Below are 26575 nucleotides of genomic sequence, written 5' to 3'. Positions count from 1 at the left end.
TGGCTGGGTCCTGGGAGAGGAGACAGCAGAAGCAGAGGAATGCCACAGATGTCCATGGTGAGGGACTAACACAGGGATGAGAGTTTAGATTAGGTTAGAACCCACAGCTCAATCCTGAGGATGTGGCAAGAAGGCTCTTTATATATGAAGGGACAAAGGATTTCAAAGGACACTAGAGCTTCACTTTAATTAGAGGAGAACACGGTGATCTAAACCTCTAGGATTGAAACCCATTGTAGTATCTAAAGATCAAGAAAAAAAAAGAGACAATCACTAAGGAAAGCAGCAAGTGAAGGCAACTTAAAACGTTGAGTTATTAGCAAATGACTTGAACCGTATAGCCAGATATAGTGGCAACTTCTGGAAAGTTAGACACTGTAGTTTGAAATATAGTTTATGACATATATTGCAGAATGAATGTTGAAGCAGCATGCCGTAGAAAGAACTTACTTTGAACAAAGACATTTAAAACAGCAGACAGTGGCGAGGAGAGTGCTGTGTGAGAGGTGTAGGCTACAGCTCCGAGGTTCTAAACATGAACTCTCCAGTTACATTATGGACAGGAAACTTCTGCTTTACAGGTCTGCAATGATGTCTTAATGAGGTAATGTGTGTGCAAAACTTAGTGACATTAGTGGTTATATAGTATGCATGCAACCCAGTTTACACAGTGCTACTTATTGTAATGATTCTGAGCCCCAGAGTGATTTGTCTCCTTCCTCTAGAAGCCTCGATCTAGGGTCTCATTGGTATTCAGGTGCTCTACATGTGAGGATAGCATGATAGAGAAAGTTACAGTTCCCCCTTACACTACAAACTTTTGGGGGGGGGGCTTAAAATTTAAGATGAGGTGTGATCAACTTGTTTGTAGCATTTGCTCCCAAGTATTATGGTAGAGAACATCTATTTCTTGATCATTCATGAATTTAGCATGAGTTTGCAGTGTATGCATGCAAGGACTTGCACATTAAACACTTAAGGAGAACATGTATATTAGATAGTCCCCGTGTATAGGACTGTACTAGAGGATATGAAGCTACACACACAAAATGGACATGTCCCAATGCATTTGCATTCTGGAAATCTCTAGTCCGGGGAAAGACAATCACGGAAAGCTGTCAACACCTACCCTAGCTACTTTAATAAGTATAATCAAGAAAGCCAGTTTCATCTCTCCCTAATATTATCACAGGGTAAATTTTAATAACAAAATTTCATAGTTGCACCTTGTTTCTGTCTAGAATAACAATGACTGAAATTCCAAATCACTTTCATTCACATGTTTGCCATTATGTATCATCACTATTAAAATCAAACTTGAGTGGAAAATGAAAAAAATATGAATGGCAAATCATACATAGAAATCAAATTGGTTCAGCACATAAAAATATTCCATTTTCAAATGCCTGGCATTATAAATGAAGTAGATTGAGTGGTGCTATTTTCAGGGTTATCTTCTGCTCAGCATTTATGATGAGCCTTCTAGAAACCAGAGGGAACACTCAGTTTTTATTCAAATGCTCCTGGAACTTTTTACTGTGAGGGTTTATAGAGCCTTCTTAAAAAGTTAATACTAAAGAAATCCATGTCAGAATTAGGATTGTCTTTAGGCAACTCTTGTACCTTGAAGAGTTGAAATTAGAGCCTTTACTTTTAAAACGGTATTAATGAACTGCAGGATATTAGTAAGTTTATTTGGAGGAGAAATAAGCAATTTGGACATTAAGTCGATGCATTACATGGCAAACGATATATATTCAATCAAATATTGGATAAACTGAGCATATTATTTCCAGTCTCATTTGACATGACTAAATTCATTAATAAGGACCAGGAGAGATGTCCCAGTGGTTAAGAGCACTTGTTGTTCTTGCAGAGGATCTAGGCTCCATTCCAAGAACCCTCTTGGTGGATTACAACAATCTGTAACTACAGTTTCAGAGGACCTGATGACCCCTTCTGACCTTTGCAGGCATCAAGCATGCATGTGGCACAAATACATACAAGGGGGCATAAACATTCATACATAAAATAAAATCAGTACATCTAAAACTTAACTAGTAAGTGAACTAATGTATTTGTCGAGCATTTGTTGCATAGTTTTTCATCAGGTGCTATAAAATTTAGTACATAAGTAGATTATGATCCTTGTCAGATACAAACCTTTTGTCAAAATGGGAAAACAAATTTAATAAAATCTTTTGTGGTGGAGGTCAAATTTTGAAATTTATAGTATGTGTGGTTGGGTAGCACACTGAAATCCTTAGGGCTCCTGGAGGCTGTGCTTCACCTGAGTCTTAATAGGGGTATAGTTTAGCCAGGCTGTGGTGGCACACACTTTTAACCCCAGTACTTGGGAGGCAGAGGCAAGCAGATCTCTATGAGTTGGAGGCCTGTTCCAGGAGGTCCAGGATGACCAGGACTATTATTACACAGAGAAACATTGTCTTGAGCCCCACCCCTACGGCAGGGCAGGGTAAGGTTAGGTGGAACATTCCAACTGGAGAGAGAGAAGAAAGGAGAGTGGGGCAGATGCTGCAAGTTGACGCCAGGAGAAGCAAGATGTGAAAGTACCAGTAAACCACGAAGCCATGTGGCAATGCACAGATTAATAGAAATGGGCTGAGTTAGGTTGTAAGAGCTAGCCAGTGAGAAGCCTGAGCCAATGGGCCATAGAATTGGTAATTAATATAAGTCTCTGTGTAATTATTTTATAAGCGGCTGCCCCCAGTGGGGGCCAGATAGGATCAGAGAAACTTATGGCTACACAACCCTTCCAAAAAAGAGGATGTAATTTAAGGTGAGGAAGACAGGATATGATAGAAGCATGTAATGTGATCGCATAGAAAGGAGTGAATGAGAAGTGCATCTTCTTCACATAGTGATCCACTTAATAATATCCTAATAAAAATATATTTCCACTGTAATAATGATAAGTTGCATATTAGTACTTAACAATAGTTCACTATGTAGTGTAGCTGACGAGATTATAATTGCTGAAAGAACCTATGAATGATGTGCTAAATTCAAATGCTTTTGAAGAAACAGGTTTGGTAAGGATGAGAACCCCAGCTCTGCCTCTTCTGAGCACTAATGGAAAACTTTTTAACCTGTTTGAACTTCAGTTTCATTTGTACATGGCCCCAAACTCCTTCCTTCACAGATTCACCTAGAAGACTAGACCACTAAACTTACCAAATTCAAACCTGCTTAGCACAGCCTGATACAGTTTATTATATGTATATACACACAGATGTCACTGATAGGTTTTCAGGGTTCTTTTTGTCATCCTCCTTTTTCATATTGACTCATTCTTTGAGACTTACCTATAATCCTAAACTTAGTGCCTTCATGGCTTTATGTTTGAAATTCCTCTTTTGATAGTCACAGGACTGTTTAGAGAACACAACTGCTGCACGAGAAAACAGTCTATCACAATTACAGTAATTATCTAGGACATGTGAAGATGATTCAAGAAGTTGGAAATATTCAAATTGAAGAAGACACAAATTTGCTGTGTCAGGGAGAAAAACAAACTCTTCTTGCTTAGTTCTTCTAGAAACTTGTGTTATAAAGGACATAATTTGTTCAAAACAACATTTTGCATCTAGAGATAGGATTTTGCTTATACTGCCTATAACAAGCCAAATGAGACTTGTAAAAACAAGAGCATAATACGTTGCTAAATCACAATTAGGCACAATTTGGGAAATTAAGAATTTGAAAATTAAAAGCCATGAATATTCAAAAAGAGAATTTTATACAGTTATATTAAAAAAGAAGAGTACTAACATTATTTTGCAGAGAGAAATAGTCTCATATTTGTCCAGGAAGGGAAATACTCACCGAGTGACTTCATGCAGCTAATGTTAGGGACCACATACTGATGCCTAAGAACACTGGTGATACACAACATCCTCTGATTATTCATCACAGAGATCTTGGAAGGCTTATATGAGAAACTCATAATAATTCTGATTTGTAAGTGATCCAATGTGTATGTTTCCAGGGGGATTTACACTTACATCCCAGCTGTGAGGCAATAGCTGAGATTGCCGATACAGTGTAATGATCCAGTACATAAGAGGGCACAATCACCTGAAGTTGATTTCGTTTATCGTTCTGGAACTCTGATAATCTTTATCATTCCTGCAGGATTCTTGTTGTATCCTCTAGTGTATTTTTATCCTTATCCTGGTCTTACGTCTGTACAGTTACTGACCATGTTTCATTGCTTCTTTGTCTCTTAGAATGACTTTGTGGCTACTTAAATTAATGGAAATTTAGCAATTATCCTTGCCTTGCTCTTTGATATTCCCTTTCCCCTTATTTTATGGAAAACAGGCATGTCCCTGGTTTGGGTCAAGTAGATTAGGGTATCATGACACAGTCAGAAGTCAGAAAGACCGTGGGTCTGTGAGTATCTCTGTAGAGCCAAGCTGTCTTGCAAGTTTACATTGGCCTATATGTAGGGTGGGAAATAAATGTATGCTGTACTTATATCTGTGAATTACTTACTCCTTTGGTGAGTTTCATTTTGGTTTTACCCTAATTAGTGAAAATTTTTGTTTGTGATTATTAGAAAGTCCAGATAATTCATAGTCAGAAAAATCTAATGGGAACTGTAAAAGTCCAAAGAGGGTATCCGGTTCCCTGGAACTGGAGTTATAGAGGTTTTTGAGTCACCATGTGGGTATTGGGAAACCATTCCTCTGCAAGGACAACAGATGCTCTTAATAACTAAGCTGTTCCTTCAGCCTCCGCTAACTCATCAGTAACTTACAAAAATTATTTGAATAATTTCTGGTGCTGGATTTTGTTCACAAGAAGTGATGGTCCACTAAATTTTTATGTATTTTTTTAATCTCAAGTGTACTATAGTACAGAGAGAAGGCACTAAAGGATAAACTAATAAATGGATAATAAAGTTTCTGATTTTGGTAGACATACCTTGAAGAAACCTTTAATGAGTCATGTAGCTGGAGTTTTCCTGCCTGGCCCACAGTCAGGATAAAGCTCTCTCACCTGCCAGTCCCACAGCCGCTCAGACCCGACCAAGTAAACAGAGACTTATATTGGTTACAAACTGTATGGCCGTGGCAGGCTTCTTGCTAACTGTTCTTACAGCTTAAATTAATCCATTTCCATTAATCTATACCTTGCCACATGGCTCGTGGCTTACCGGCATCTTCACATGCTGTTTCTCATCGTGGTGGCTGGCAGTGTCTCTCTGACTCAGCCTTCCACTTCCCAGCTTTATTCTCCTCCCTGTCCCGCCTACACTTCCTAGCCAATGACCAATCAGTGTTTTATTTATTGACTAATTAGCAACACATTTGCCATACAGAACATCCCACAGCAGAGTCATGTGAGCCTAGAACCCATGCCCACTTTGAATAGGGGAAGAGTTGTGTGAAGACATTGGCTGAGGGACACAATGAGACTTGAAGCCATTTTTGTGTTAGATTATATTAGACTGTCTCAGTGGGCTGTAGTAGAAATTCTGCTGGCCTTGAAGACACAAAATGCCTAGAGAGGAGGATATAGCAGTGACCTTTTGTAATAACTTCATGAAGAGTGGCTTTCAGCTGACAGCTAGGAAGAACTGAGCCTCAGGTTATTCAGCTTCAGAAAATGAGTTCTCTGTATTGGGTAACCAATTAGGGACTCTTCCCTGGAAGAGGCAAATTCTCCCTTTCTCAGCAGTTATTAGTTGCCTTTAGTACTTTGTCTAGGGATGGAAGCATGTGAAATCTCTCCCTTGAATGTCAGTGCATATACTGATATTGTCATTATTTAGTCTTGTTTGGGGTTTGACTTTTCAACCAACCTGTGCAGTTCTTGTCTCAGATGCTGTACCGGGCATCTGAGGACCCAAAAGAATGGGGAGGACTACAGTCTAATGCTGTAGACCACCTTCCCTCAGTTTCAGTGCATTTTTGTACACAGATGAAACAAACAAACAAACAAACAAACAAGAAAAACAATGTAAGAAAGACTGTTTGAGTTCAGAAAAAAGCATGTAAATAAATGCCAATAAGCACATACTAAATATTAACAGAGCAGAACTCTCTCAGGACAGAGCAATTTAAACACAATGCCTGGCATGTACTGTAAATTATAACTGGGAAAGCACGAAAGCAAGGCAGAAGGTCATATCCAGATTCAGCGTACACTGACCAGATTGGGTTCTATAGCTATGATCTGACATCCAACAAGAATAAGCATGTCTTATGAATTGAATGTAAATGTTTGTCACAGGAGGCATGAATTCACATCCATGAACAATCCAGGGAATAAAATGTATTTGAGATAAAAAGGCCCTCTGCCTTTTTCCTTTTGAACTTCTCTCACAGTTTTCCAAGGCATTGTTCACCATGTGTCATTCCTTTGACCATGTTCTGACATTTTTGCAGCCATATTGTTAAGGTATCATGAGGGTAACTTCCCTATCATTTCTAGGAAACACAATCTCATAGCATGGTCTTTTGGCTCTTACAGTCTTTCCATTCTTTTTCCAAGATGTTCCCTGAGTCTTAGGTGCAAGAGTTCTTGCATATTGAAATCATATATACACATTAAACGGACTCAGCAGGTTGTATGTATATATTTACACATGTGTATCTAACAATAGTGACAAAAAGTAGACCTTCAATGTGAGAGGGAATGGGTGGGACACGGGAGCAGCTGGAGAAAAGAGAGGGAAGAGGAAGTGGTGGAATCACATTTTAATTAAATATTTTTCCTTAAAAGTATCTAGGAAGAATATGAATTATCACAACAACCAGAACAGATGTGACTAATTCTTCCCCACTCAAGTTTTCTAATGCAAGTACTTCCAGTGATTGCCTTGAGAGCAGTCTCTTGGAAAGCTGAGTTAAGCTGAGCCTGACTCCAGAACCACAGACACTACCAGGCAATAAATAGCTGTGAGTGACTTGACATTGCCAGGATTGTGGTAAAATTTTATACAGCGTTGAAAAACAATGTACCCATGGTGATGTATTTTATGAGAACAAAGGCAAAAGGAAAAAATAAAACACGAAACACTGCACCAATCCAAACTGCTGTCTAACAGATTCCATTTGGGATCTAGATAACTAAAATTGCTACCCAGGTCCTGGCAGTTATTGTCCTAAAGTGTCAGGATAAAAACAATGAAAACATCCAATAAAGTAATTGAATCATACAGCAGAGATAATAACTAACAGCTCATCTCATGTTACCTCTCCATCTGGATACCTAATTTTAATGATGAGATTTCTTCTAATTTACTCCTTAAAAAAACAGTCATCTCTACCACAAAATTATTTTGACCTGTTTTTGCATGCTCTGTTAAATTAGCTATTGCCCTTTGATGTAGCTAATTGTAATAATAAGCACAGAGAAAAATAAACAATTTTGGCCTGAAAATAACTCTTTTTTAACAATTTTGGAAGTTACTTTTTAATGCTTAGAAGAGACATTTATCTTAGAAACTGTGGGCATAAAATAGTTATAATTAGATATACTTAAACTTTGAAAATATCTCACTAAATTAACAACCTGTAGCTTTGAGGGTTAGAATATTATTAATTTGGTAACATTAAGAAAAATTGTTTCCCTTGGTAAATATCAAAACTCATTGTTCTCTAAGGGCATGTCTAATAATAGCAAAACTTTGTTCTGACAAATTGTAAATGAGAATGTACACGGGTGTGAATTTTTTAACAAGAAGGCTATTAACTCCAATGGTAGATTTTATTCCTTGGTTCTTAAATTCAATCTCTGTCACCAGAGATTCTGATTTAGTGGGTCCCCATGGCTTCAGAAATGAGGGCAGAGAAAGACGAAATGACTATGCCTCTGAGGTTTTATTAAGCCTCCCTGCAGATTCTGAGAGACTCTCTAGTCTGAGAGCAACTGTCTTATTTAATCTCAGCTCAGTAGGTCTGCTGTAAAATCCAAAGATTTCTAGTGCCTCTGGAGTGACAAGAACCTGTTTTCTTACCATTTTGCAAAGGAAATTTTGCAGTTGACCATTTCTGAAATTTCAATAATCGATATAAATCATGTCTCTGATTAGCAGGCTGTCTGTATTCCTATCAATAACTGAAGTTCCTTGGAAGTAGAAGTAAGAGACTGAAAGGGGCAGTTAAGTGCTCGAGTATATGAGTGCTTGTGAGTGCCTGGATAAGCACTGATGGACTGGTGGTTCGTTGGCTGTAGGGGAAACAACAGTTACAGGCTGTAATTCAGATATCCTTGCCTTGCTGTCTAGCATATACTCAGTCTTCCAGGTTCAGGTTGGCAATCACAATCCCTGTGAAACACTCTTTCCTCAGGAAAGCTATGCTACAGTCCATCTTCCCTCTTATACTGCCCTGTTAATACCACTTCAATGGGTTTACTTACTATTTAGAATTGATTTTTCCTTCCAGGAGACTGAGCCATGGGGGGGTAGAGATTTCATCCATGATAACTTAGTGCTACAGAGTGTGACATGGACCCATTTTCAATATATGCCAGAAACAGGAATATGTTAGCTATGGAGAGAATTGAGGATGAAAAATATGTAAGAGCAAAGAAAGGACTCTGGATAAAATAAACTTAAATGATTTATCTGTTCTCTTTATTTACAGTTTGCTTCCCATGGCTCTTTTTATAACGCCATGTATTTTTCCATTCCTCTTGTTTATCTGTTTAATATTAATGATGAAACACCCATTTGTTTTGACCCATGGTAATGTAGTTGCCAATACTATTCTTGGTGTTGGAAAAGTTGTTTGAAACATTAACACAATCATAATTATATTCCTTAGTCTTTTATCTAATAATAAAAGTATCCAAGTATGGTGGTATGTACCTAAAATCTCAGCATTAAGGAAACAGAGGCAAGTGGATCTCTGTGAATTTGAACTCAGTTTGGTCTACAGATTGAGCTTCAGGCTGGCCAGGCATATATAGTGAGATCTTTCTGAAGAAAAAAAAAGTAGATTTAATTACTTTACTAAGGTGGACATAGACAAATGAAAGAATGAATCATCCTAAGAGAGCAAGGAAATATGTTATCCATTGGGCTTCTATTAGGTCTTATACACTAGAGTAGAAACTCATATTTAGGTTATTTTCTGTAATTTTTGTGTCAACATTTGGGGTAGGTATTATCTCCTACAAAGGAGTAATCAGTAATAAAGAGGTTATGAAAACTGTACAGAGAATTACAGTTGCTGAACATTTGTGTAAAAATTTGGAAGCATACATTCACTACCAAATTCTTGTGCCCTTATCTCTCAAAAGCTTGCACTGAGTTTATTTAAAAAGGTTAGAGCAGCTCTTGCAGAATGATAGAAGCAGTACACGTGTGCTGGAGGATGACCCTTGATGCCACCCCTCAGGTGCCATGTGTCTTACTGGTCTGGGACTTACCAAACAGGCTAATATCAGCAGGCTCCAGGGTACTGTCTTTCTCTGCTCCCCAGTGCTGAGATTACGTGTGTGCAACTGAGTTTTTTCAATGTAGATTTTGGGTGTTGAGCTATGGTCCTCACACTTGTACAATAAGCACTCGATCAACTTACCCATCTCCCCACTCCCCATACTACCCTTTTAACATATCAGCAGTTGCACTGTATGCAGGAAAGGTTTTGCCTAACTCATTTATTTTGCTTTGCAACATTTTGAATATTTTAGCACATTTTTTTATTTTTAGAGCAGAAACCACCTTATACCCAGTGATCATCCCAAGTCCTTGAGACCTAGTAGCTACTCATTTCTAAATTTGCACCATATTAAATAGTAATTATTAGAATATTTTTGCCAACTTTGTAAAATATGTTAACACATTGAGATGTCACTATTTCATCTCGACAGTACTTTGTATTAATATACATGATTTCCCTATATATGAAGATATGGTTTATGCACAGTCATCTATTTTTATTCCCCCTCATCACTTACTTTAACTTCTGAGATGAATCTTACACTCCAAAGAGGACTAATTTCTACTTCCCAAAGAACTAGAGTAGGTGCTTTTGTCTCTATGTCTTTGATCATCCCCTTTTCTGGAACAACTTTATGTCTGTATTTATCCATTTCTAAACACTGTCCATCTTCCTAGGACCACACGGACATACTCACTACTGTGTATTAAGTAAACACTGTCAAGAAGAAGATACTGTGATATGATAGCAATCTCACCTTTAAAACGAGATACAGAATATACAGAAGGACCATCCTACTGTACACCTTCTATAACACAGGAGAGAAAGGAGGTATTGAATAGGCAGACAAGCAAAAATGGTCCAAGGCTTATTACCATCAACCATGTCAAAACTTAGTATGTTTTAATTAAGATGCAGGAAATATTACCTACCTGTAGTGATTTCTATCTTTGAAGTCTAGTGGGATTGCATCTTTTTGGGGAAGTATTTGAAGTAGAGCAAGACCCTTGCCCAAAGCATGGGAGCAGATATGTAATTCAGCCCTATACAAAAGTACTTGCTAATACTTTGTTGTCTTTCAGTTCATAGTTAATAGACAAGATTCAGGGTGGAATCTCAGGTATATAAAGGAGCTGAGATGCAAAGGAAGATAGCCAAGAGACAAATAATGGGGAAAATTGAGACGTAAGTCTAGCCTCAAGGACAGGGACAAGAGAGGAATAGGAAAACTAGAACTGAAAGATACAACTAACCAATATCTAGTTTGTGTGTTAATTGAATCAGCAATCCATTAAACACTTATTTGCATTATATTTGTGTATAATGAACTATCCTAGACAAAAATAAATATATCACTGTTTTTTAGAGCAAAGAAGAAGGATAAACTTGCAAACTTAAGTTCAGTGCTATTACCTGATATCATTCAACACAAAGTAATTGATTGAACTTCACTGGCAGTTCTATCTTACAAGGTCTCAGATCACACGCACCATGGCTTTGTAAAGGACCAAGGAAACTTCATCTTCCTGTGTCCACTCTTTTGAGTATAGTTCCTGCTGTAGAAGACATGGCACTGAGATGCTGGCCTGAGTTATGTGGCAATGTGACTTCTGTGTGAGTTATAGGGATGTATTGGCAACATGAATGGATGCAGTTGAAAAAGAATGGAGGACATCTGGGAAACAGTAGAAATTAAATTAGACTTCATTAATTAACTGATTTTTATATCAGATTTTGATGTATTTCATTCCTGAATTAATCTGATACCTATGGTGATATTTTATTTGTGCTGAAATATGATTTTATTTGTGTGTTAATAAAGTTACCTGGAGATCAGAGCTAAGAGCAAGCCATTTAGCAGAAGTCCGGTAGTGGCACACGCCCTTAATCTGATCAAATGACAGGCAGAATCACTGTGTGTTCAAAGACACAGCCAAGTGGTGACCTGAACCTTTTTTTTTTTTCAGAGGTTAAGATTTTTATTAATCATGATGAAAGCATAAGCCGAATTTCTAATTGAAAAATAACCACAAACAACAACAAAAACAAGTAAGAACATAGAAAACCAGGCATCACCTTTAATCTCATTACGAACCATAGAGACCTGGAGGTCTGTATAGACAGGCAGTGTCGAGGAAGTCATGCGGTTGGGTTTATAGCCAATGAGAAGGCAGAACAGAAAGGCAATAAAAAGACAGGACACAGGAAGAAGGTCTCTCTCTCAGGGGAAGGACAGCAGCGAGTGGTAAGATAAGGTGGTCTTAGCTCTTGGCTACTGCTCAATCTCTGGGCTTTTAACTCTTTATTTGGCTATGTGTTTCTTATTTACTAAGACCATTTAGAATTACATCTACATATACCCACACTGACCAGCAGTCACTTGCATTGGAGAAGTAAGTATAGATGTGAAGGGTCTCTGTGGTCAGGGAACTGCAGCAAGAAGAGGAACAAAGAGTAATTATGTCCATTTCTCCAGAGAATTTTTAATGATTTTTAATATCTTAAAATTACTAATTACATCATTTCCCCTTCCATTTCCCCCTCCATTTCCTCCCTATATATCCCCCTTCTTTCTCTGAAGTTCCTGGCCTCCTTTGTCTTTTGTTATTGTTACATATATTTTTTCCTAAATTGATAGAATAAAACCTGATCCAAAGGCTTTTTACTAATCCCCCAAATATGAATGGTGTTTCATATCATTTACCACTTTTCTTATTCTCCTATCAACTAACAGTGCCTGAGTCTCAGTATTATAATGTTAATAGAGAGGAGGACATATTGGGAAATGGCACCAACTGTCCCTCATTTGGAGAAAAGGATGTAACAACAAATGTGAGTCTTTGGAATCAGCCAATTGAGACCTGGGCCCTGATTGAGATAAATTAAGATGTTAATAGATGGTCCCTATAATGTGGACATGGAAACTAGGTAAGGAGAGAGTCACTGAGGATACCAGGATCCTTAGTTGTATATTATATCTCAAGAAGAAAGGAAACATGAGCTTGGTAGTTATTTTGGTTCCACTCACTCTTTTAAGCTAATCAGATTTGATTTTAAAGAATGCAGGATTGGTTGATTAAACGTGTATTTTTGTAACACACTTCTCTTCAATACCTCCTTCACTGTTTTGACACCAGATTTGAGATGGAGAAAGCAGATGCCCCATAGAACGGAAATTAATGTAAAACTGAATCCTAGAGTATTTCTTAGGGGTATATATGCATGTTGCCATTATTTCTTGGAATATGTATTTAGGTTCTTTCTGGCTTCAGAGATTTTTGAGGGTCAACAGGAACACATGTCACCTTGTTTTTGCTCAGCTCCAAAGGATAATCTTTTTGTACACTACAAAATGCGTCTCTGCCTAAGGCACCTTCTGATTGGTTTAGTAAAGAGCTGAATGGCCAATAACTAGGCAGGAGAGAAAAGGCAGGACTTCTTGGTAGAGAGAGGAACTTGGGAAGAATCTGAGGCATGTGGGATTAAGCTAGTCATACACAGAGGTTCTCAGATATACAGTATGGAGGAGAGGTAACGAGCCATGTGGCAGAACGTAGATTAATAGGAACAGGTTAATTTAAGTTATAAGAGCTAGTTGGGAACATGCCTAAGCTAAGGCCAAGTTTTCATAACTAATAATAAGTCTCATTATTTGAGGGCTGGTGGTCCAAAGAAAGCCTGGCTACAGCTCCACCCTCATTTCAAAATGCTTCCTTCTTGCATAAACCACAGCTTCCAAACAGACCAGTCATCTTCCTATTTATTGTTTACCTTGCTCAGGAAACACGTCCTACAAAGCACTTCCCACAATGTGCACTTTTAGTTTGTCAAGACAGTTCTCCATGAGAGCAGGAAAGCTGCTGTTTTGTTCACTTGCATTTCCTTAGTATTTACAATTGTGTCTGGCATAGGAAGGTATTCCACAAATTCTGACCAAATAATTGGATGCTTGCCAAGGCCTAAGATGCATCTGTCTATCAAGACTTGCTAAGGATAAGCCTGACTCTTAGTCATCTGATACTTTTTACTATTGTCCTAGGAACCTAAGAGGATTGGGTCTGCTTTGATGGGCTGCTGATGGCCAGACACTCTCTTGAGCAATCAAGATCATTAGAGACAGGAAAATTAAGGGGGAGGTGCATGCTGCATATTTTTTGTTACCCACTTAACTTTTTTCCTAATATTGCTAGACCATAAACTCCTTGAAATTGCTTCATCCCATGTCATAATAGAAACTAGCCCAAAGTTGACCATGTATAGATATTCCATGACATTTGTCAACACATTGGTGATTTGATATTGGAATGACACAGCACACAGTTGAGAAAAATTTAAAATAAGAATGTCTATAACGGTTTCTGTAAAATACAATTTAAATTCTTATTAATTATAAAATGAGGTATCATGCCATTTCTGAAATTATAAAATCTTTGCATTAATCTGAAACACAAACCAACATGAATTTCATTCAGAATTCATAACTGTGTTGTAGGGAGTATGAAAATTTAATAAATGTAACATATGCAATACCTTTTCATTTGTAATATGGTTCTTAGAATTAAGAACATTTGCTATAAAACAGGGTAGGCCATTTAGCATTTCTTCTTCATTTATTTGGATCACCATGCTTTGATTTACGATTCCTGAAAGGCTGTCTTGCATTATTATGAAGAATTTGACTGGTTTGGCTTGTAACTCACAAAGCAGATTAGGCATTAGTGGGAAATTGTCCCTCATCATATTAAGTCCTAGCCATATCAGTGGCTCTTCTTTACTTTGGGCATCCTTGTCCTGTAAAAGCATGGCTGAACAGCAGGCTGCAGAGCCTGTATTTGGGTCTCTGTCTCCCCATCCCCATCAGCAGTGGAATCACGGGGAGGTCTGTGGGCCATCTGCGGAGCAATTTCTTTCTGCATAAAATGAACACAATAATCTAAGTGCTCTTGAAGGCTTGTTGTGAGATGAAAATGGGGTAATGTATGTATAAGTGATTTGTAAGCTGTCAAATGCTGTACAATTATGAGGTGATACATGAGTCATAAATCAACCACGATTTATTGATTAAAGCTACATTGAGTGACTAATTTCATCACTACCTGAGGCATTTAGCAAGTTATTTTTGGATAGTATTTTCACAATTGACAGTACCCTACTCAGAATACCTTTATGAATAATTACTTTGGGAAAAATTACTATGATCTCTTAGGTTCATCTATCTCAAGTCTTACATTTAGATTTGTTTTTGTTTTTGTTTTATTTACAATCTTTGGAATTTGTGCTTAAGTCATAGTAACATTAAGGACAAAAGCAGCTTGTGGTCTAGTTCTATCCCTTGCTTGAGAGTTCTGATAGAATACTTGTTACTCAGGTCGGTGAGGAATACTGAAAAAGTACATTTTGATCCTTTATGAGAACCCTTAAAAGCCAAGGTCAACCAAGTAATCTGTGGCAACCACTTCAGCGGCAGTCACTTCCGAGACACTAGACTGTCACCGCCGGTGAGGAGCATAGGTGGCAGAGGACTTGGAAGTAATGGAATGATTTTTTTTATCTGCAAATTTTAGAACTATCATATAGGAAAAAAAGTATGACCCGACTCTGCTACAACAAAACAGGAATCAAGACAACACTGATTGGTGAACACAGGGGTGACTGCTAATACAATGTTAGGGCCCATTTCCCCTCCTTCTCTTCTTTCCTTGCCCCCCTGTCCTCTTTTTTCCCTCCTGTTCCCCCTATCCATTTTTGGTTTTGAGGAAAGTGGTCTTGAACACCATTCCTTCTGAGTGCTGAACCACCAATCTGCACCACCATGCCCTGCTTTGGCACATATGTATCTTTATGTCCTCTGCCTTAGCTTATTTATAAAATTCCCTCCAAAACTTTTTTATGTAAGAGTTAATATATACTAAATTATGTACTATATCGACATTAAATAAGATGTCTTAAAACATTATTTCAGTGCAAAGAATCACATACTAGTGGAAAGGAGTTATGATTCATAAAAATATAAGTACTTACTTTCCAGATACAAGAATTAGGTAATCAAGTTAAATGGTAATCAAGTTTAATGAACAACTTCAGGAATACCCAAAATATAAAATTACAAAATGAACTTCAGTGTAACTACTGCTCAGGTTCCAAAATTACCAGGACATTTTCATTCAGATAACTTCTGACTTCACTTTCCTATACCATTTTATAGTTAAAATTCTAATAGTACAGAGCAAAGAAAGAAGACTTAAAGCTGCAAAGAGACATTCTGAGTTACTCACAAAGTTAAACTTATCAGAAACACGGCCTACCTGTTGGTGGAAACACTACAAAAAAGGAAAGCATATTTAGATGTATTTGATGGCTTAAAGCAGATGGGAATCCCCAAGGATGACCCCAGCATGGACTACTAAAAATAGTGGAGTATAGATGAATTTCAAAACAGTCTTATTAAATAAGAAACACAGAGCCAAATACAAAGGGATGAAAGCCGTAGAGATCAGAGAAATAGGAATAGCCAACAACTAACCTTAGCTCACCACGCCACCATAGCTTCCCAAGAGAACCAGCTTCTTCCTGTCTAACCTGAGCCTTTATTGCCTTGCTGTTCTGCCTTCTCATTGGCTCTTAGCCCAGCCACCTCACTTCCTCGTCACTGCCTGTCTGTACAGACCTCCAAGTTGATATGGATGGTACTGGGATTAAAGATGTGTGTCACCACGCTTGGCTGTGTCCTTGAACACACAGAGACTCTGCCTGCCATGTGATCGGATTAAGGGCGTGTACTACCACCACCTGACTTTTATTTCATCTCCAGGCAAACTTTATTTATTAACATACAAATAAAATATCACCACATTTCAGCACAAATAAAATATCACCACAGTAGAGAGGGTGCTTGAACCGAACTGGCTTGCCGCAGTGATCAGACTGGTGAATACCCTAACTGTTATTACAGAGCTTCTCTCCAATGACTGATGGAAGCAGATGCAGAGATCCACAGCCAAACACCAAGCAGAACTCCAGGAGTCCAGTCAAAGAGAGAGAAGAGGGATTCTATGAGCAAGTGCACCAAGATCATGATGGGGAAAACTGCAGAGATGACCAAACCAAACTAGTGAGAACTTATGAAAGTTGCATCAATTGGCTGTGGAGTCTGCATGGGACTGGACTAGATCCTCTGCATAGCGAGACAGTTGTGTAGCTTGATCTGCTTGGGGGGCCCCCTGGCGGTAGGATAAGAATCCATCCCTGGTGCATGAGCCGGCATGAGCCCACTACCTATGATGGGACACCTTGTGCACCCTTGAGGCAAGGGGAAGGGCTTGGACTTGCCTCTGCTGGATGTGCCACCCCATGAGAAGCCTTGTCTTCTTGTTGGGGAGGAATGGGGGGTGGGTTGGGATGGGGAGGTTGCGGGGGCTGGAGGAAGGAAGAGGGGGATCTTTGATTGGTATGTAAAATGAATGAAAAATTTTTCTTAATAAAGAAATAAAATAAAAGAAAAAAGAAAAAAACAGATGAATTATTAAGTAAGATTACTATAGCCAGCAAAGTTACCCTTCAAAAGCCTTTCTTGATAAGCATAAACGAAACCAGCAAGCTAGCATTGCAGAAGATACTCAAAGAACTACTGTACACAAAACAGGAATAAAGTTATACACAATCAGGAGAGCTGGGAAAAAATCAATCTCATTACTAATGAGACTACAAATGATAATTTTAAAGTATCAACATTAATTGTATTAATTATTTGAAAATTTCATAAATGCATATAATGTCTGAATTTCCAGCTCTTCCTCCCCTAGCTTTTCCTGGGTTCATCATTCACCCATATTCTTTCCCAACTTAATAACATTTTTTGTTTCTATAATCCAGTGAATACAATTTGTGTTGCTCACATATGCATGGACATGGGCTGATCAAATGGAGCATGTAGCAAGCTTCTAATATGAAGAAAGGGGAAATTAGTAAATATTTTTCAATAACCCTAATCTCAAAAGATCTTCACTTTCCAAAAAAAATGTGGATTGGCTTAATGTATTAAAAAAAAATCAAGAATCAAATCGTTGTTTGCAAGAAGCTTATCTTGTTGGGAAAGATATGCAAATTGAAACCAAAAGAGAGAAAAATGATATTCTAATTGAATGGAATCCCCGAACAAGCAGGAACAGCTATGCTTACACCGGACAAAGCAAACTTTCAGACAAAATTCAAAGGTATAGAGACGGCCACTGCACACTGACAATGTCAACCATCCATCATAAGCATGTAATGATTATAAATACACATGCATCTGCTTAACAGAATTTTTAAAAAGCTAACAGTATTGGACCAAAAAATATCTAAAGTTAGCATATAGTATTAGAACATAACTTCAATAGTCTATTCTCATTGATAAATCATTGAGACAAAATAAAAACCAACTCAAGTTTCAGGGTAAAATTACTTCATAGGTCAAAAATACTTAATAGACACCTATAGAACATTCTATTCAACAGGTAGGTAAATACATATTCTTTTCAATAGCAAGTGAATTTTCTCAAATCAGGTCACATTTTAGGAAATAAAGAAACCATAATCAAAGAAAGAACATAATTTATTGTGTCTCATAACAGAATAAAACTAGAAATCATCAGCAAGAGAAAATAAAGAAACCATACAAGCACATGCTAATTGAATAATAAAAAAATGATAAAAGTCCTAAATAAATAAAGACTAGAAAGAATATTCCTCTGTGTAAAACAAAATTATAGCCAATATTACACTAGATGGAGAAGTTTTGGAAGTATTTCCTCTAACATAAGGAACAAGAGAGACAAAGATGTTGCCCATGATGATCTCTTTTCTTATTCAGTACAGTGCTTAAATTCTGAGCCTGAAAAAATAAGGAAAGAAAAAGAAATAAAATTGATATAAATAGGAAACGAGGAAATAAAACTGTCTCTATTTTCACATAAGAGCCAAAAAGACCCTAAAGACTCTTCAGAATGTTTAGATCTGATGAACACATTCAGCAAAGCACCAGACTACAAGGCAACATGAAAATTGGTAGGTTCACTGTACATGCTTAATGAATATTCTGAGAAACAGACTAGGTGAGTGAGTAATCAAACTCACAACAGCTTAAAATAAAGAAACACATTTAGGAACAAATCTAAGGAGGCTAAAGATCTCTACGTTGAAATCTCTAAAAACAAAATTGAAGAAGATAATAAAACAATGAAAAGATCTCCCATGTACATGGATCAGCAGAATCAGCACTGTGTTCCTGCCTTACACACAAGAACACAACAGTGTTAATATTGAATATTACTGAAAGTTACATAAATGCAGATTCCCATTAAAATTTCAAGGATATTCTTATAGGAAAGAAAGTCCTACAAGGAGAAGGCACAAAAACTCCCCAAAAGCTACAGTGATCTTAGTGATCTCAAGCATAAGAGCAGTATTGGTGGTGCCACAGTCCTTACTTTCACATTATATCACAGAGCCACAGTGATGGAAACAGCAGGCTACTGGAAAACAGCTAATGGAGCAAATAAAATAGGAGAGCCAATAATAAGTATACTCAGCCTCAACCATTTGATTCTTCAAAAGCATTTGAGAGAACACAGCTCTTCTACAAATGTAATAGGAAAGCTAGATATCCTTATGTAGAAGAATAAGAGGGAGATTCTTAGCTCTCGTCCTAACAAAAATGAGCTACAAGTTGATCAAAGTCCTTAACATAAGACCTGATACTCTGAAAATACTAGAGGAAAATGCATGGAAAACACTTGAAGATTTTGCAAAGGTGATGAGACTTTCTGGATAGGGCTCTAAAAGCACTGAGAGTTATAGCAAGAAGACAAACAGGATTGAATGAAATTGAAAAGCTTCTGAACTACAAAGAAATAGTTAACAGAGTGAAAAGGCAGCTGACGGAAGAGGAGAAATGTTTGCCAGGTATTCATTCAATGGGGTATTGACAGGCAAAAAGAATTGAAAACAACAAACAAACAAATATGCAAAGAGCAAACCATCTAGTCAGAAAATAGGCAAATGAACTGCAGAGACACTTCTCAAAAGAAGTAAATATCCACTACATATGTGAGAAACACACTGAACATCTTAATCCATCAATGCAATTGTAAATCAGAATTACATTGAGATGAAGTGTTACCCAACCTGGCTATCAGGAAGGAAAGAAAAACAAATATTGAAAGGAAGGCGAGAGGAAGTAGCTTCATATACTGTTGAGAATATAAATTCGTGGGATCAATATGGAATTAAGAAAAAACCAAACAAACAAACAAAACTACCGTATGATCCTGCTGTATGACTTCCAAGGTAGGTAGTCAGAAGAATCAATCTCATCACACAACAGGTATACCTGCACACCCTATATATTGTTGCAGTATTCAAAACAATCCATCAGTGGAATCAGCTCTGCTGTCCATCAAATGAGTGCACCGTAAAACATAGCATATGCGCACAATGAAGTAGTATTCAGACCAACAGAAGAAGGAAATTAAATCATTTTCAGAAACTGGAGGGAACTGGAGATCACTGTGTTAATACGACGGACCCAGAAAGAGAAACTTATGTGTTTCTCTCATATGTTGTAACTAGATTTTAAAAAAGAAAAAAGAAAAAAGAAAAAGAAGACAGTTGAAGAGTGACTATTTAGGAAGCAAACTAGGATCAGCAGGAGAGGAAATGTAAACAAAGGAGGGTCATGTGGGAGTGAGTCAGCTCAAACTACCTTATATACTTTTATATATTTACCTTTTAATCAATTTAAGAATATTATTTGATTTTAGTTTTTCTTTTCAATATTTTCCTTAGCAAATTTAAGGTACCTTGCTTTAAAAAACTTTCTCAGAGATAATTCCATATACTTATAGGCAAAGCTTGCTTGTTCCTTTGATATACTGAAAGCATTTTCTTGTATTTGTGCCATAATTTGTTCAACCAATCCTCTCCCTGGGTGTCTGGATTGCCTCCATTTTCTTGCCGTTATGTTTAATGTCATAATAAATAACTGCATCCATTTGTCACTGTATTTTTTTGCTAGTGTATTTTTCTTCTCCCTTGTAAAGTAAGAATAATAAAAAGTATCTCATAGATTTGCTGGGAGTGGAAGATGTGATAAGGTATCTGATATGTCTGGTGCTATGTCTGGCACACAGTCATTGTGGCTGGGAGCAATTAGTAATATCAATGTGAGACAATTTATTTAGGTGTATAATGAAAACACCACAGAGTGGTGCATGTGTTCATGTGTGTTGAACACAGTAACTGAGTGGGAAAGAGGTTAGGAAAAGTGATATTTCGCTTGAGGCTATTTGGGTTACAGAAAGATGTTTTAGGTAATGGGAGCTTTTCTATAGATCAGATTATGAAAGAGCAGAAGGATTCTAAGGGCAGTAAGTAGAACTCGGGGCATAAAGGAGAACTCTGATGGGGAGGACCTGGTTGGGAGGAGAAAGCGAATGGCAGATCCTGAAAAGACCTTTTCTGATATTTTGATGCCCCATTTTGGAGAGTTGGTAAAGGATTTTTGGCAAGGACATAAACGTGATTTACAAATGAACAAACAGCTTCTTCCTATGGCTTCTTCTGGCATGAAGGAAATTCAGGCAAAAAAATTATAAGGAACCAGTTGTAACTATGACCAAGCATTTTAAACATTGGTGAGTACCTCCATTTTATCAAAGAGGAAATAAGATTTAAAAGAGTCACTTAATTTGCCCAAACCATAAACCAGTAAATGGAAGATCCAAGACTGTATTACCCCAGTTAAAAGTCTATGCTTTTAACATTTTACAATTTCCAAAATTCAAATTTGTTAAATAAAGAGGGGGTGACATCAGGAGGTCAATGCCTGTTGATTAAGTCGGCATGGTTTGCTGAGATCTGGGGCATGTTACTCTCAAATGAGGCACTGGGACATTGAGAAAACAGTAGAGACTGGAAGGCTCCCCTGAAGCAGGCCATAAGACTGTCATTCCAGAGATGTCCTCCAAACACCTGAAAAATTTAGGGACTAAAGAACATGCAGGGATGCTGAAAAGAATCTGATCAAATAAGTCTCCGTAGGTCCCCTCTAGTTAGGTTACCTTTAGGTCATATTTCTCTGTGGTGGCCCTCTTCTTCATCAGGCTTCCTTCTGCCTTTTGGGCCTCATATATCTGACCTTTCTAGGATTGTGTAAAACATAGACACATTTGCCAGGCTCTCTCTTGCTAATCTTTCTTTTGGTCTAGGGCTCTTCCAACAGACTCAGTGACTCAGTGATATGCTGGAGGTACCAGAGGTTTTCTGACATTTTTTAAAATAAGATTTTCTTAGATTAAAGCACTGAAAGATGGGGAGGTCATAGTTTACTGAGAGAAACGACGCAGACTTTAAAAGCTGACATATTTCTTCAGTGAATTTATTAGTGACTTTTTTTTTTGTTTTTGCTTCACGACAAGATAAAAGTGGTTTGACATGTCTACATTCTGCTCATAATCTAATAGAGAGGACAGGAAATACAATCAGAGTCGACAAAAGCTGGGGGTTCCCACCCCTGCTACAGAAAGCCTTGGGGTCCCACGGAGAGTTGTACGAAAATCTGTGGAGAAAGAAAACGTCACTCATTACCAGGCAGCTACTGATGGCAAAGTCATGGAAATCCCGGCTCCTAGGATCAGATTCATAGTTTCAATAATTACCTCTAAGACTCCTTAAAAATTCCCTGTTGGGAACTTAAAGCTCAGTCAAATAATCAATACGCCCAGCTTGGTTGGAATTGTATATGAAAGTCATACATTTTAAACTTTTCTACTATTCCAATAAAATTGCAATCGATGTGTTCTGTCACTTGTCTGCAGAATGAAAGCTTTAACCTGCTCGGATTTACAGGTGCTCCCTGAGGTAGTGTGGCTACTACCTTGTGTTTCCTGAAAGGCTGGAACTGAGGTGCTGGCCAGAGAACAAGTCTGCCTTTTACCCTGTCAAGAACTGGCTGTTCTCGAGCTCTGCCACAGATCACTCGATTTCTTATTTAAATTAAAGAGCTAAATTATCTGTAAAAGCTCCTCAGTTCATTAAATTATTTGGATTTAATATCATTTACGTGAAGCCCTTGTTAGTGAGGAAGACAGTGGCGGGATCTTCCCTGCATATCCACAGAAAACAAAAAAGGAAATGTTCCACCAGGGAGGAGATGGGAATGGGGGGTGGGCTGGGGGGAAGGTGAGGGGGGCCGACGGGGGGAGAAGAAGGGAATCCGTGGCTGATATGTAGAACTGAATTGTATTGCAAAATAAAAATAAAAATTAAAAAAAGGTAATGTTCCAGTACTAAAAGCCAGGTCATGGTTTTCTGATGCTAAATTTGGCTGAGGGTGGCCAATTTTTGAAAAGTCGAGGACAAGTGTGTGTGTGTGTGTGTGTGTGTGTGTATGTAAAGGAAGGAAGGGGAAGGGAGGGGTGGGGGAGGGGAATGAGAATGAATTCGTCCTCAGGAAAGAATAGTCAGGAGCCTTAAGATCCTTCAAAGCACTTGACAGTGGACATTTTAATCCTGAGTGTGGGGGAACTTGTGGTGACATTGTGTTACAGAAACTGCTGTTGACTTCTGCCAGAGACTGCAGGTATGGCAGTCCCCATCTAATGGGAAAGAGAACGAGGGTTGTTCTAGAACAGTGTTTCTCAGCACTTGGGTGGCGACCCTCTGGGTCAAAGGACTCTTTCATAGGAGTCCCCTAAGACCATCGGGAAACACAGACACTTACATTACAGTTCATAACAGTGCCAAAATTACATTATGAAGTAGCAACAAAATAACTTTAGGAAATAGGAGGAGCGATGAGAGGGGGATCTGGGGTTGGTATGTAAAATGAATAAAAATATGTTTTAAATAAAAAAGGAAGACCATACTGCTTTCATATTAGAACAACAGTATATCTTGACTTTTGCTTCCATAGGTTGCTGCTATCTGATCGTCTATGTTAGCAATTATTTTCTAGGGGTCAGATTCAGTGGATAATTTTTTGTTCTTGTTGTACTCATGATGACAGTAGTTCCATTAACAATAGGGGCTCCAAATTTCAGACCTTTAACAGAATAATTTCTTTCTTTCTGACTTCATGGTCTCATATGAGTGTCTTTAGTCGAGGGTAGCATATCTTCTTGTGGTGACTCAGGGGGCAACTGGCTCCTTCCTTATTACTACTCTGCCCTCAGTTAAAGCTTTGGAGTCCATAGCTTATACACAAGGACAAATAAATTGGAGATATTATATCCTTTTCTCAATAACTTTGGCACTTAAAGCCTACTGATGTGAACTAACAAAATCAGGTTACCAAAATGTACACAAGGGTTGTGGGATATTTGATCACACTGTGACACTCCAAGATGGTTAATAAAGTTAACCTTGAATCAGGGGACAGAGCCAGCGACTGGTTGACCAGAATTAGCCCTAGAGAAGTCAGGAATTTGGATAGAGAAGACAAAAAGGAAGGAAAGAATGGAACTAGAGTTTGGTGCTTTTATTGGGGGAGAGGGGGTGAGTTAAGAGATGCATGTCTTGCTGTGTCTCTGGCCAAAAAGCAATGTCAACTGGTTGCTTTTTGGCTTCTCTGATCTAGCAGGTTTTTAGCCCCACATCTGAAGTCTGAGTCTTTGTTGGTAAATAGAACATAGAGACTTAGTTTAAACCTACTTATGGCAGCAGTGCAAAGCTGGGTTTGGAGGACTGGAAGGCCCTCCAGGCTGAAGCCTCAGTGGCCAATAGGGCGCTGACTGGGGGGGGGCATAGGGCTCCAGGTGCTAATTAAATATTAAATATCCAGATGATATCAGTAGGTTCATGTGCAGATGCTAAACTGACAGAAAAACATTATTTGGTGCCCAACATGGGGCATTTATATTCACCTAGGGTCTGAGAATGCTGAAAAAAAGTTCTGAACACGGAGTCAGATGCAGCTTCCTGGCTTCCGTAGTCTCCTAGGTAGGCCTGGTGCTCATGAAGTATATCCAGATAGCTGGTGTTCTTGTTTCCTGCCTGGTGCTGTGATAGGACATATGATGAGTTTCAGTCAATTTTTATCTTTCAGTACTATGTCTTATGTTGGCTGAAGTTACATCTATATGATGTTTGTAATGTCTCTTAATTTCATCATGATACCATATTGAGTGATGGATACAGACCATTTAGGTTTGTATAAAAATACTTGGTAGTGGTTGCACATTGATTAAATAGCACAGTGATTCATTTTCAGGATTTCTCATTACTAATAATACACAACTATATGTCCTATTGGTTCTCTTTCTCCAGCTACTCAAGGAAATATAGTGTAAAGCATTTAAAAAATAAATTGACTGGAGTTCAAAACATGAAAGATTAGCTAAATGAGAACTAACGCATTAGTGAATGTAATTGCAATTAGTTGATTTGGTTACAGAGGCTGAAGACTTCCATCATTGTCAGTCAGCAAGCTAGAGGACTTGGGTTGATCCTGAAGGCAAGAACAGAACAGAAGAGCTATGGACAGCAATCTAGAGACACCAAATTCTCCATTATTCTCAATTTTTTTTTTCTAGTCAGTCCTTCAACAGATTGGTGAAACCCACCCATGCTGGGAAGGACAATCTGTTTTATTCACTCTACAAATTTAAATACTAATCTTATCTAGAAAAATCCTCACAGATGCATTCAGAGTGTTTGATCAAATAGATGAGCAATCTTTGGCCCAGTAAAGTTGACATGAAATTAACCATCATACTAGTATAGCAGGAACATTTATTATATGATGATATATTTTATTGCTTGCAAATCCTCAAATCTTATTGATATATTATTAATTATTTGTAATATTCTTCAACAATAAATTATAAATATTTTCTAATATAAGCAATAACATAAAGAACATTTGAATACATAACTGTGGTTACTTGTCATAAATATATGTGGGAGTACGTCTGCATATGCAGATACACGGGAGAGCTGCCTTACTGTTCATCTTTGCCTCCCTTCACAACCTCCTTTCCTTTGCGTTGTGTCTAATGTGATGTTGTAGTCTAATGTACCCTTCACTTCAACCCCTTTTTCCCAGAAAGGCAACCATACCAAGCTGGCCAATTAGAGGAATTCATCTCATGGCATGGGGATGGCTCAGAAATAGTTCTTAGTCCCATGAGCAGTGACTCGGGGGGTATCCTGAGACTTTGTTACTGGACCTGCCAGGAGAGACAGAATTTTTATGTTGAGACTGCCTAACTGTGAGGATGTTATAAAGCTTTGTAGTTATAAACCATGTGAATGGAGTATTTCCAGAGAATGAGGTCAGTACAGAGAGGGAGAAAGGTTAGAGGTGCAAAGAAAGATAGATATCCCATAATTGTGTTCATTCCTTAAGTAATGTTGCCCATTGTAAAATGAATCCTCAACTTTGCACTCATGCTAATAAGTCTACTTCCTATGCATAAATTATTTTAAATCATAGATTCCTTCTTTACAGACTGTAAAACATTAAATAACTGATTAAATAATATCATCATGCCTATTTTAAATTGTATTCATTCATACTTTTTATAGTAAATCACTGGAAATAATAGAACTAAAATGAAAAATAAAAATATTAAAAACAGCATTATCAATAAACATTTAATTGAATACTACTCTGTGTCAGGCACTAAGCCTAGATTTACATTTGCCAGAATTAATTGTACATGTACTTATTTTCCATCCCTACATATGTTCACTGTCTGGCTAAGAATATTGACCTAGGCATTAGAGAATGGCTACAGTCTTATATATACATAACTGATCATGTATGAGGCTTTGTAACTAGTTTTATTGTAACTTGTCATGCCATGTTTGGTTGATATCACTGGGATTCTGAGGGGGAATAAGAGGAGGAGTGAATCTGGGGGAGGGGGAAGGTGATGGTGGGGAGTTGGGAGAAGTAGAGGGAGGGGAAACTGCATTTGGGATATGATGTATGAGAGAATAATAAATTAAAAAATAAATTATGGACTAGAAGTTATTTTGTATGTCTTTACTTTTCACTTAAACTTTTAACATAAAAACACCCTGCTTACCTATTATCCACTAAAGAAAATGAACAGCATGAAATGAATCAAACACAATGTCTTAGTTAAATTATCATTATTTGTCTTCATATA

General features: G+C 37.8%; 1 long non-coding RNA gene across 1 annotated transcript in view; it reads left to right on the top strand.

The window, feature by feature from the left end:
- The window catches only part of LOC128107091 (uncharacterized), a 29873-nt gene extending 13098 nt beyond the window's left edge, over window positions 1-16775 (top strand). The window contains exon 3 of the long non-coding RNA XR_008216952.1: window positions 16375-16775. This is a non-coding gene — a long non-coding RNA (uncharacterized LOC128107091). The remainder of the gene's footprint in view (window positions 1-16374) is intronic.
- Window positions 16776-26575: the final 9800 nt, after the last annotated feature.

This window comes from Peromyscus californicus, unplaced genomic scaffold, assembly GCF_007827085.1.
Source record: "Peromyscus californicus insignis strain IS unplaced genomic scaffold, ASM782708v3 Scaffold_12__1_contigs__length_115047231, whole genome shotgun sequence".
Taxonomy (NCBI): domain Eukaryota; kingdom Metazoa; phylum Chordata; class Mammalia; order Rodentia; family Cricetidae; genus Peromyscus; species Peromyscus californicus.
The sequence above is the reverse complement of the archived record's forward strand: the minus strand, read 5'-3'. Positions and strand labels throughout refer to the sequence as shown.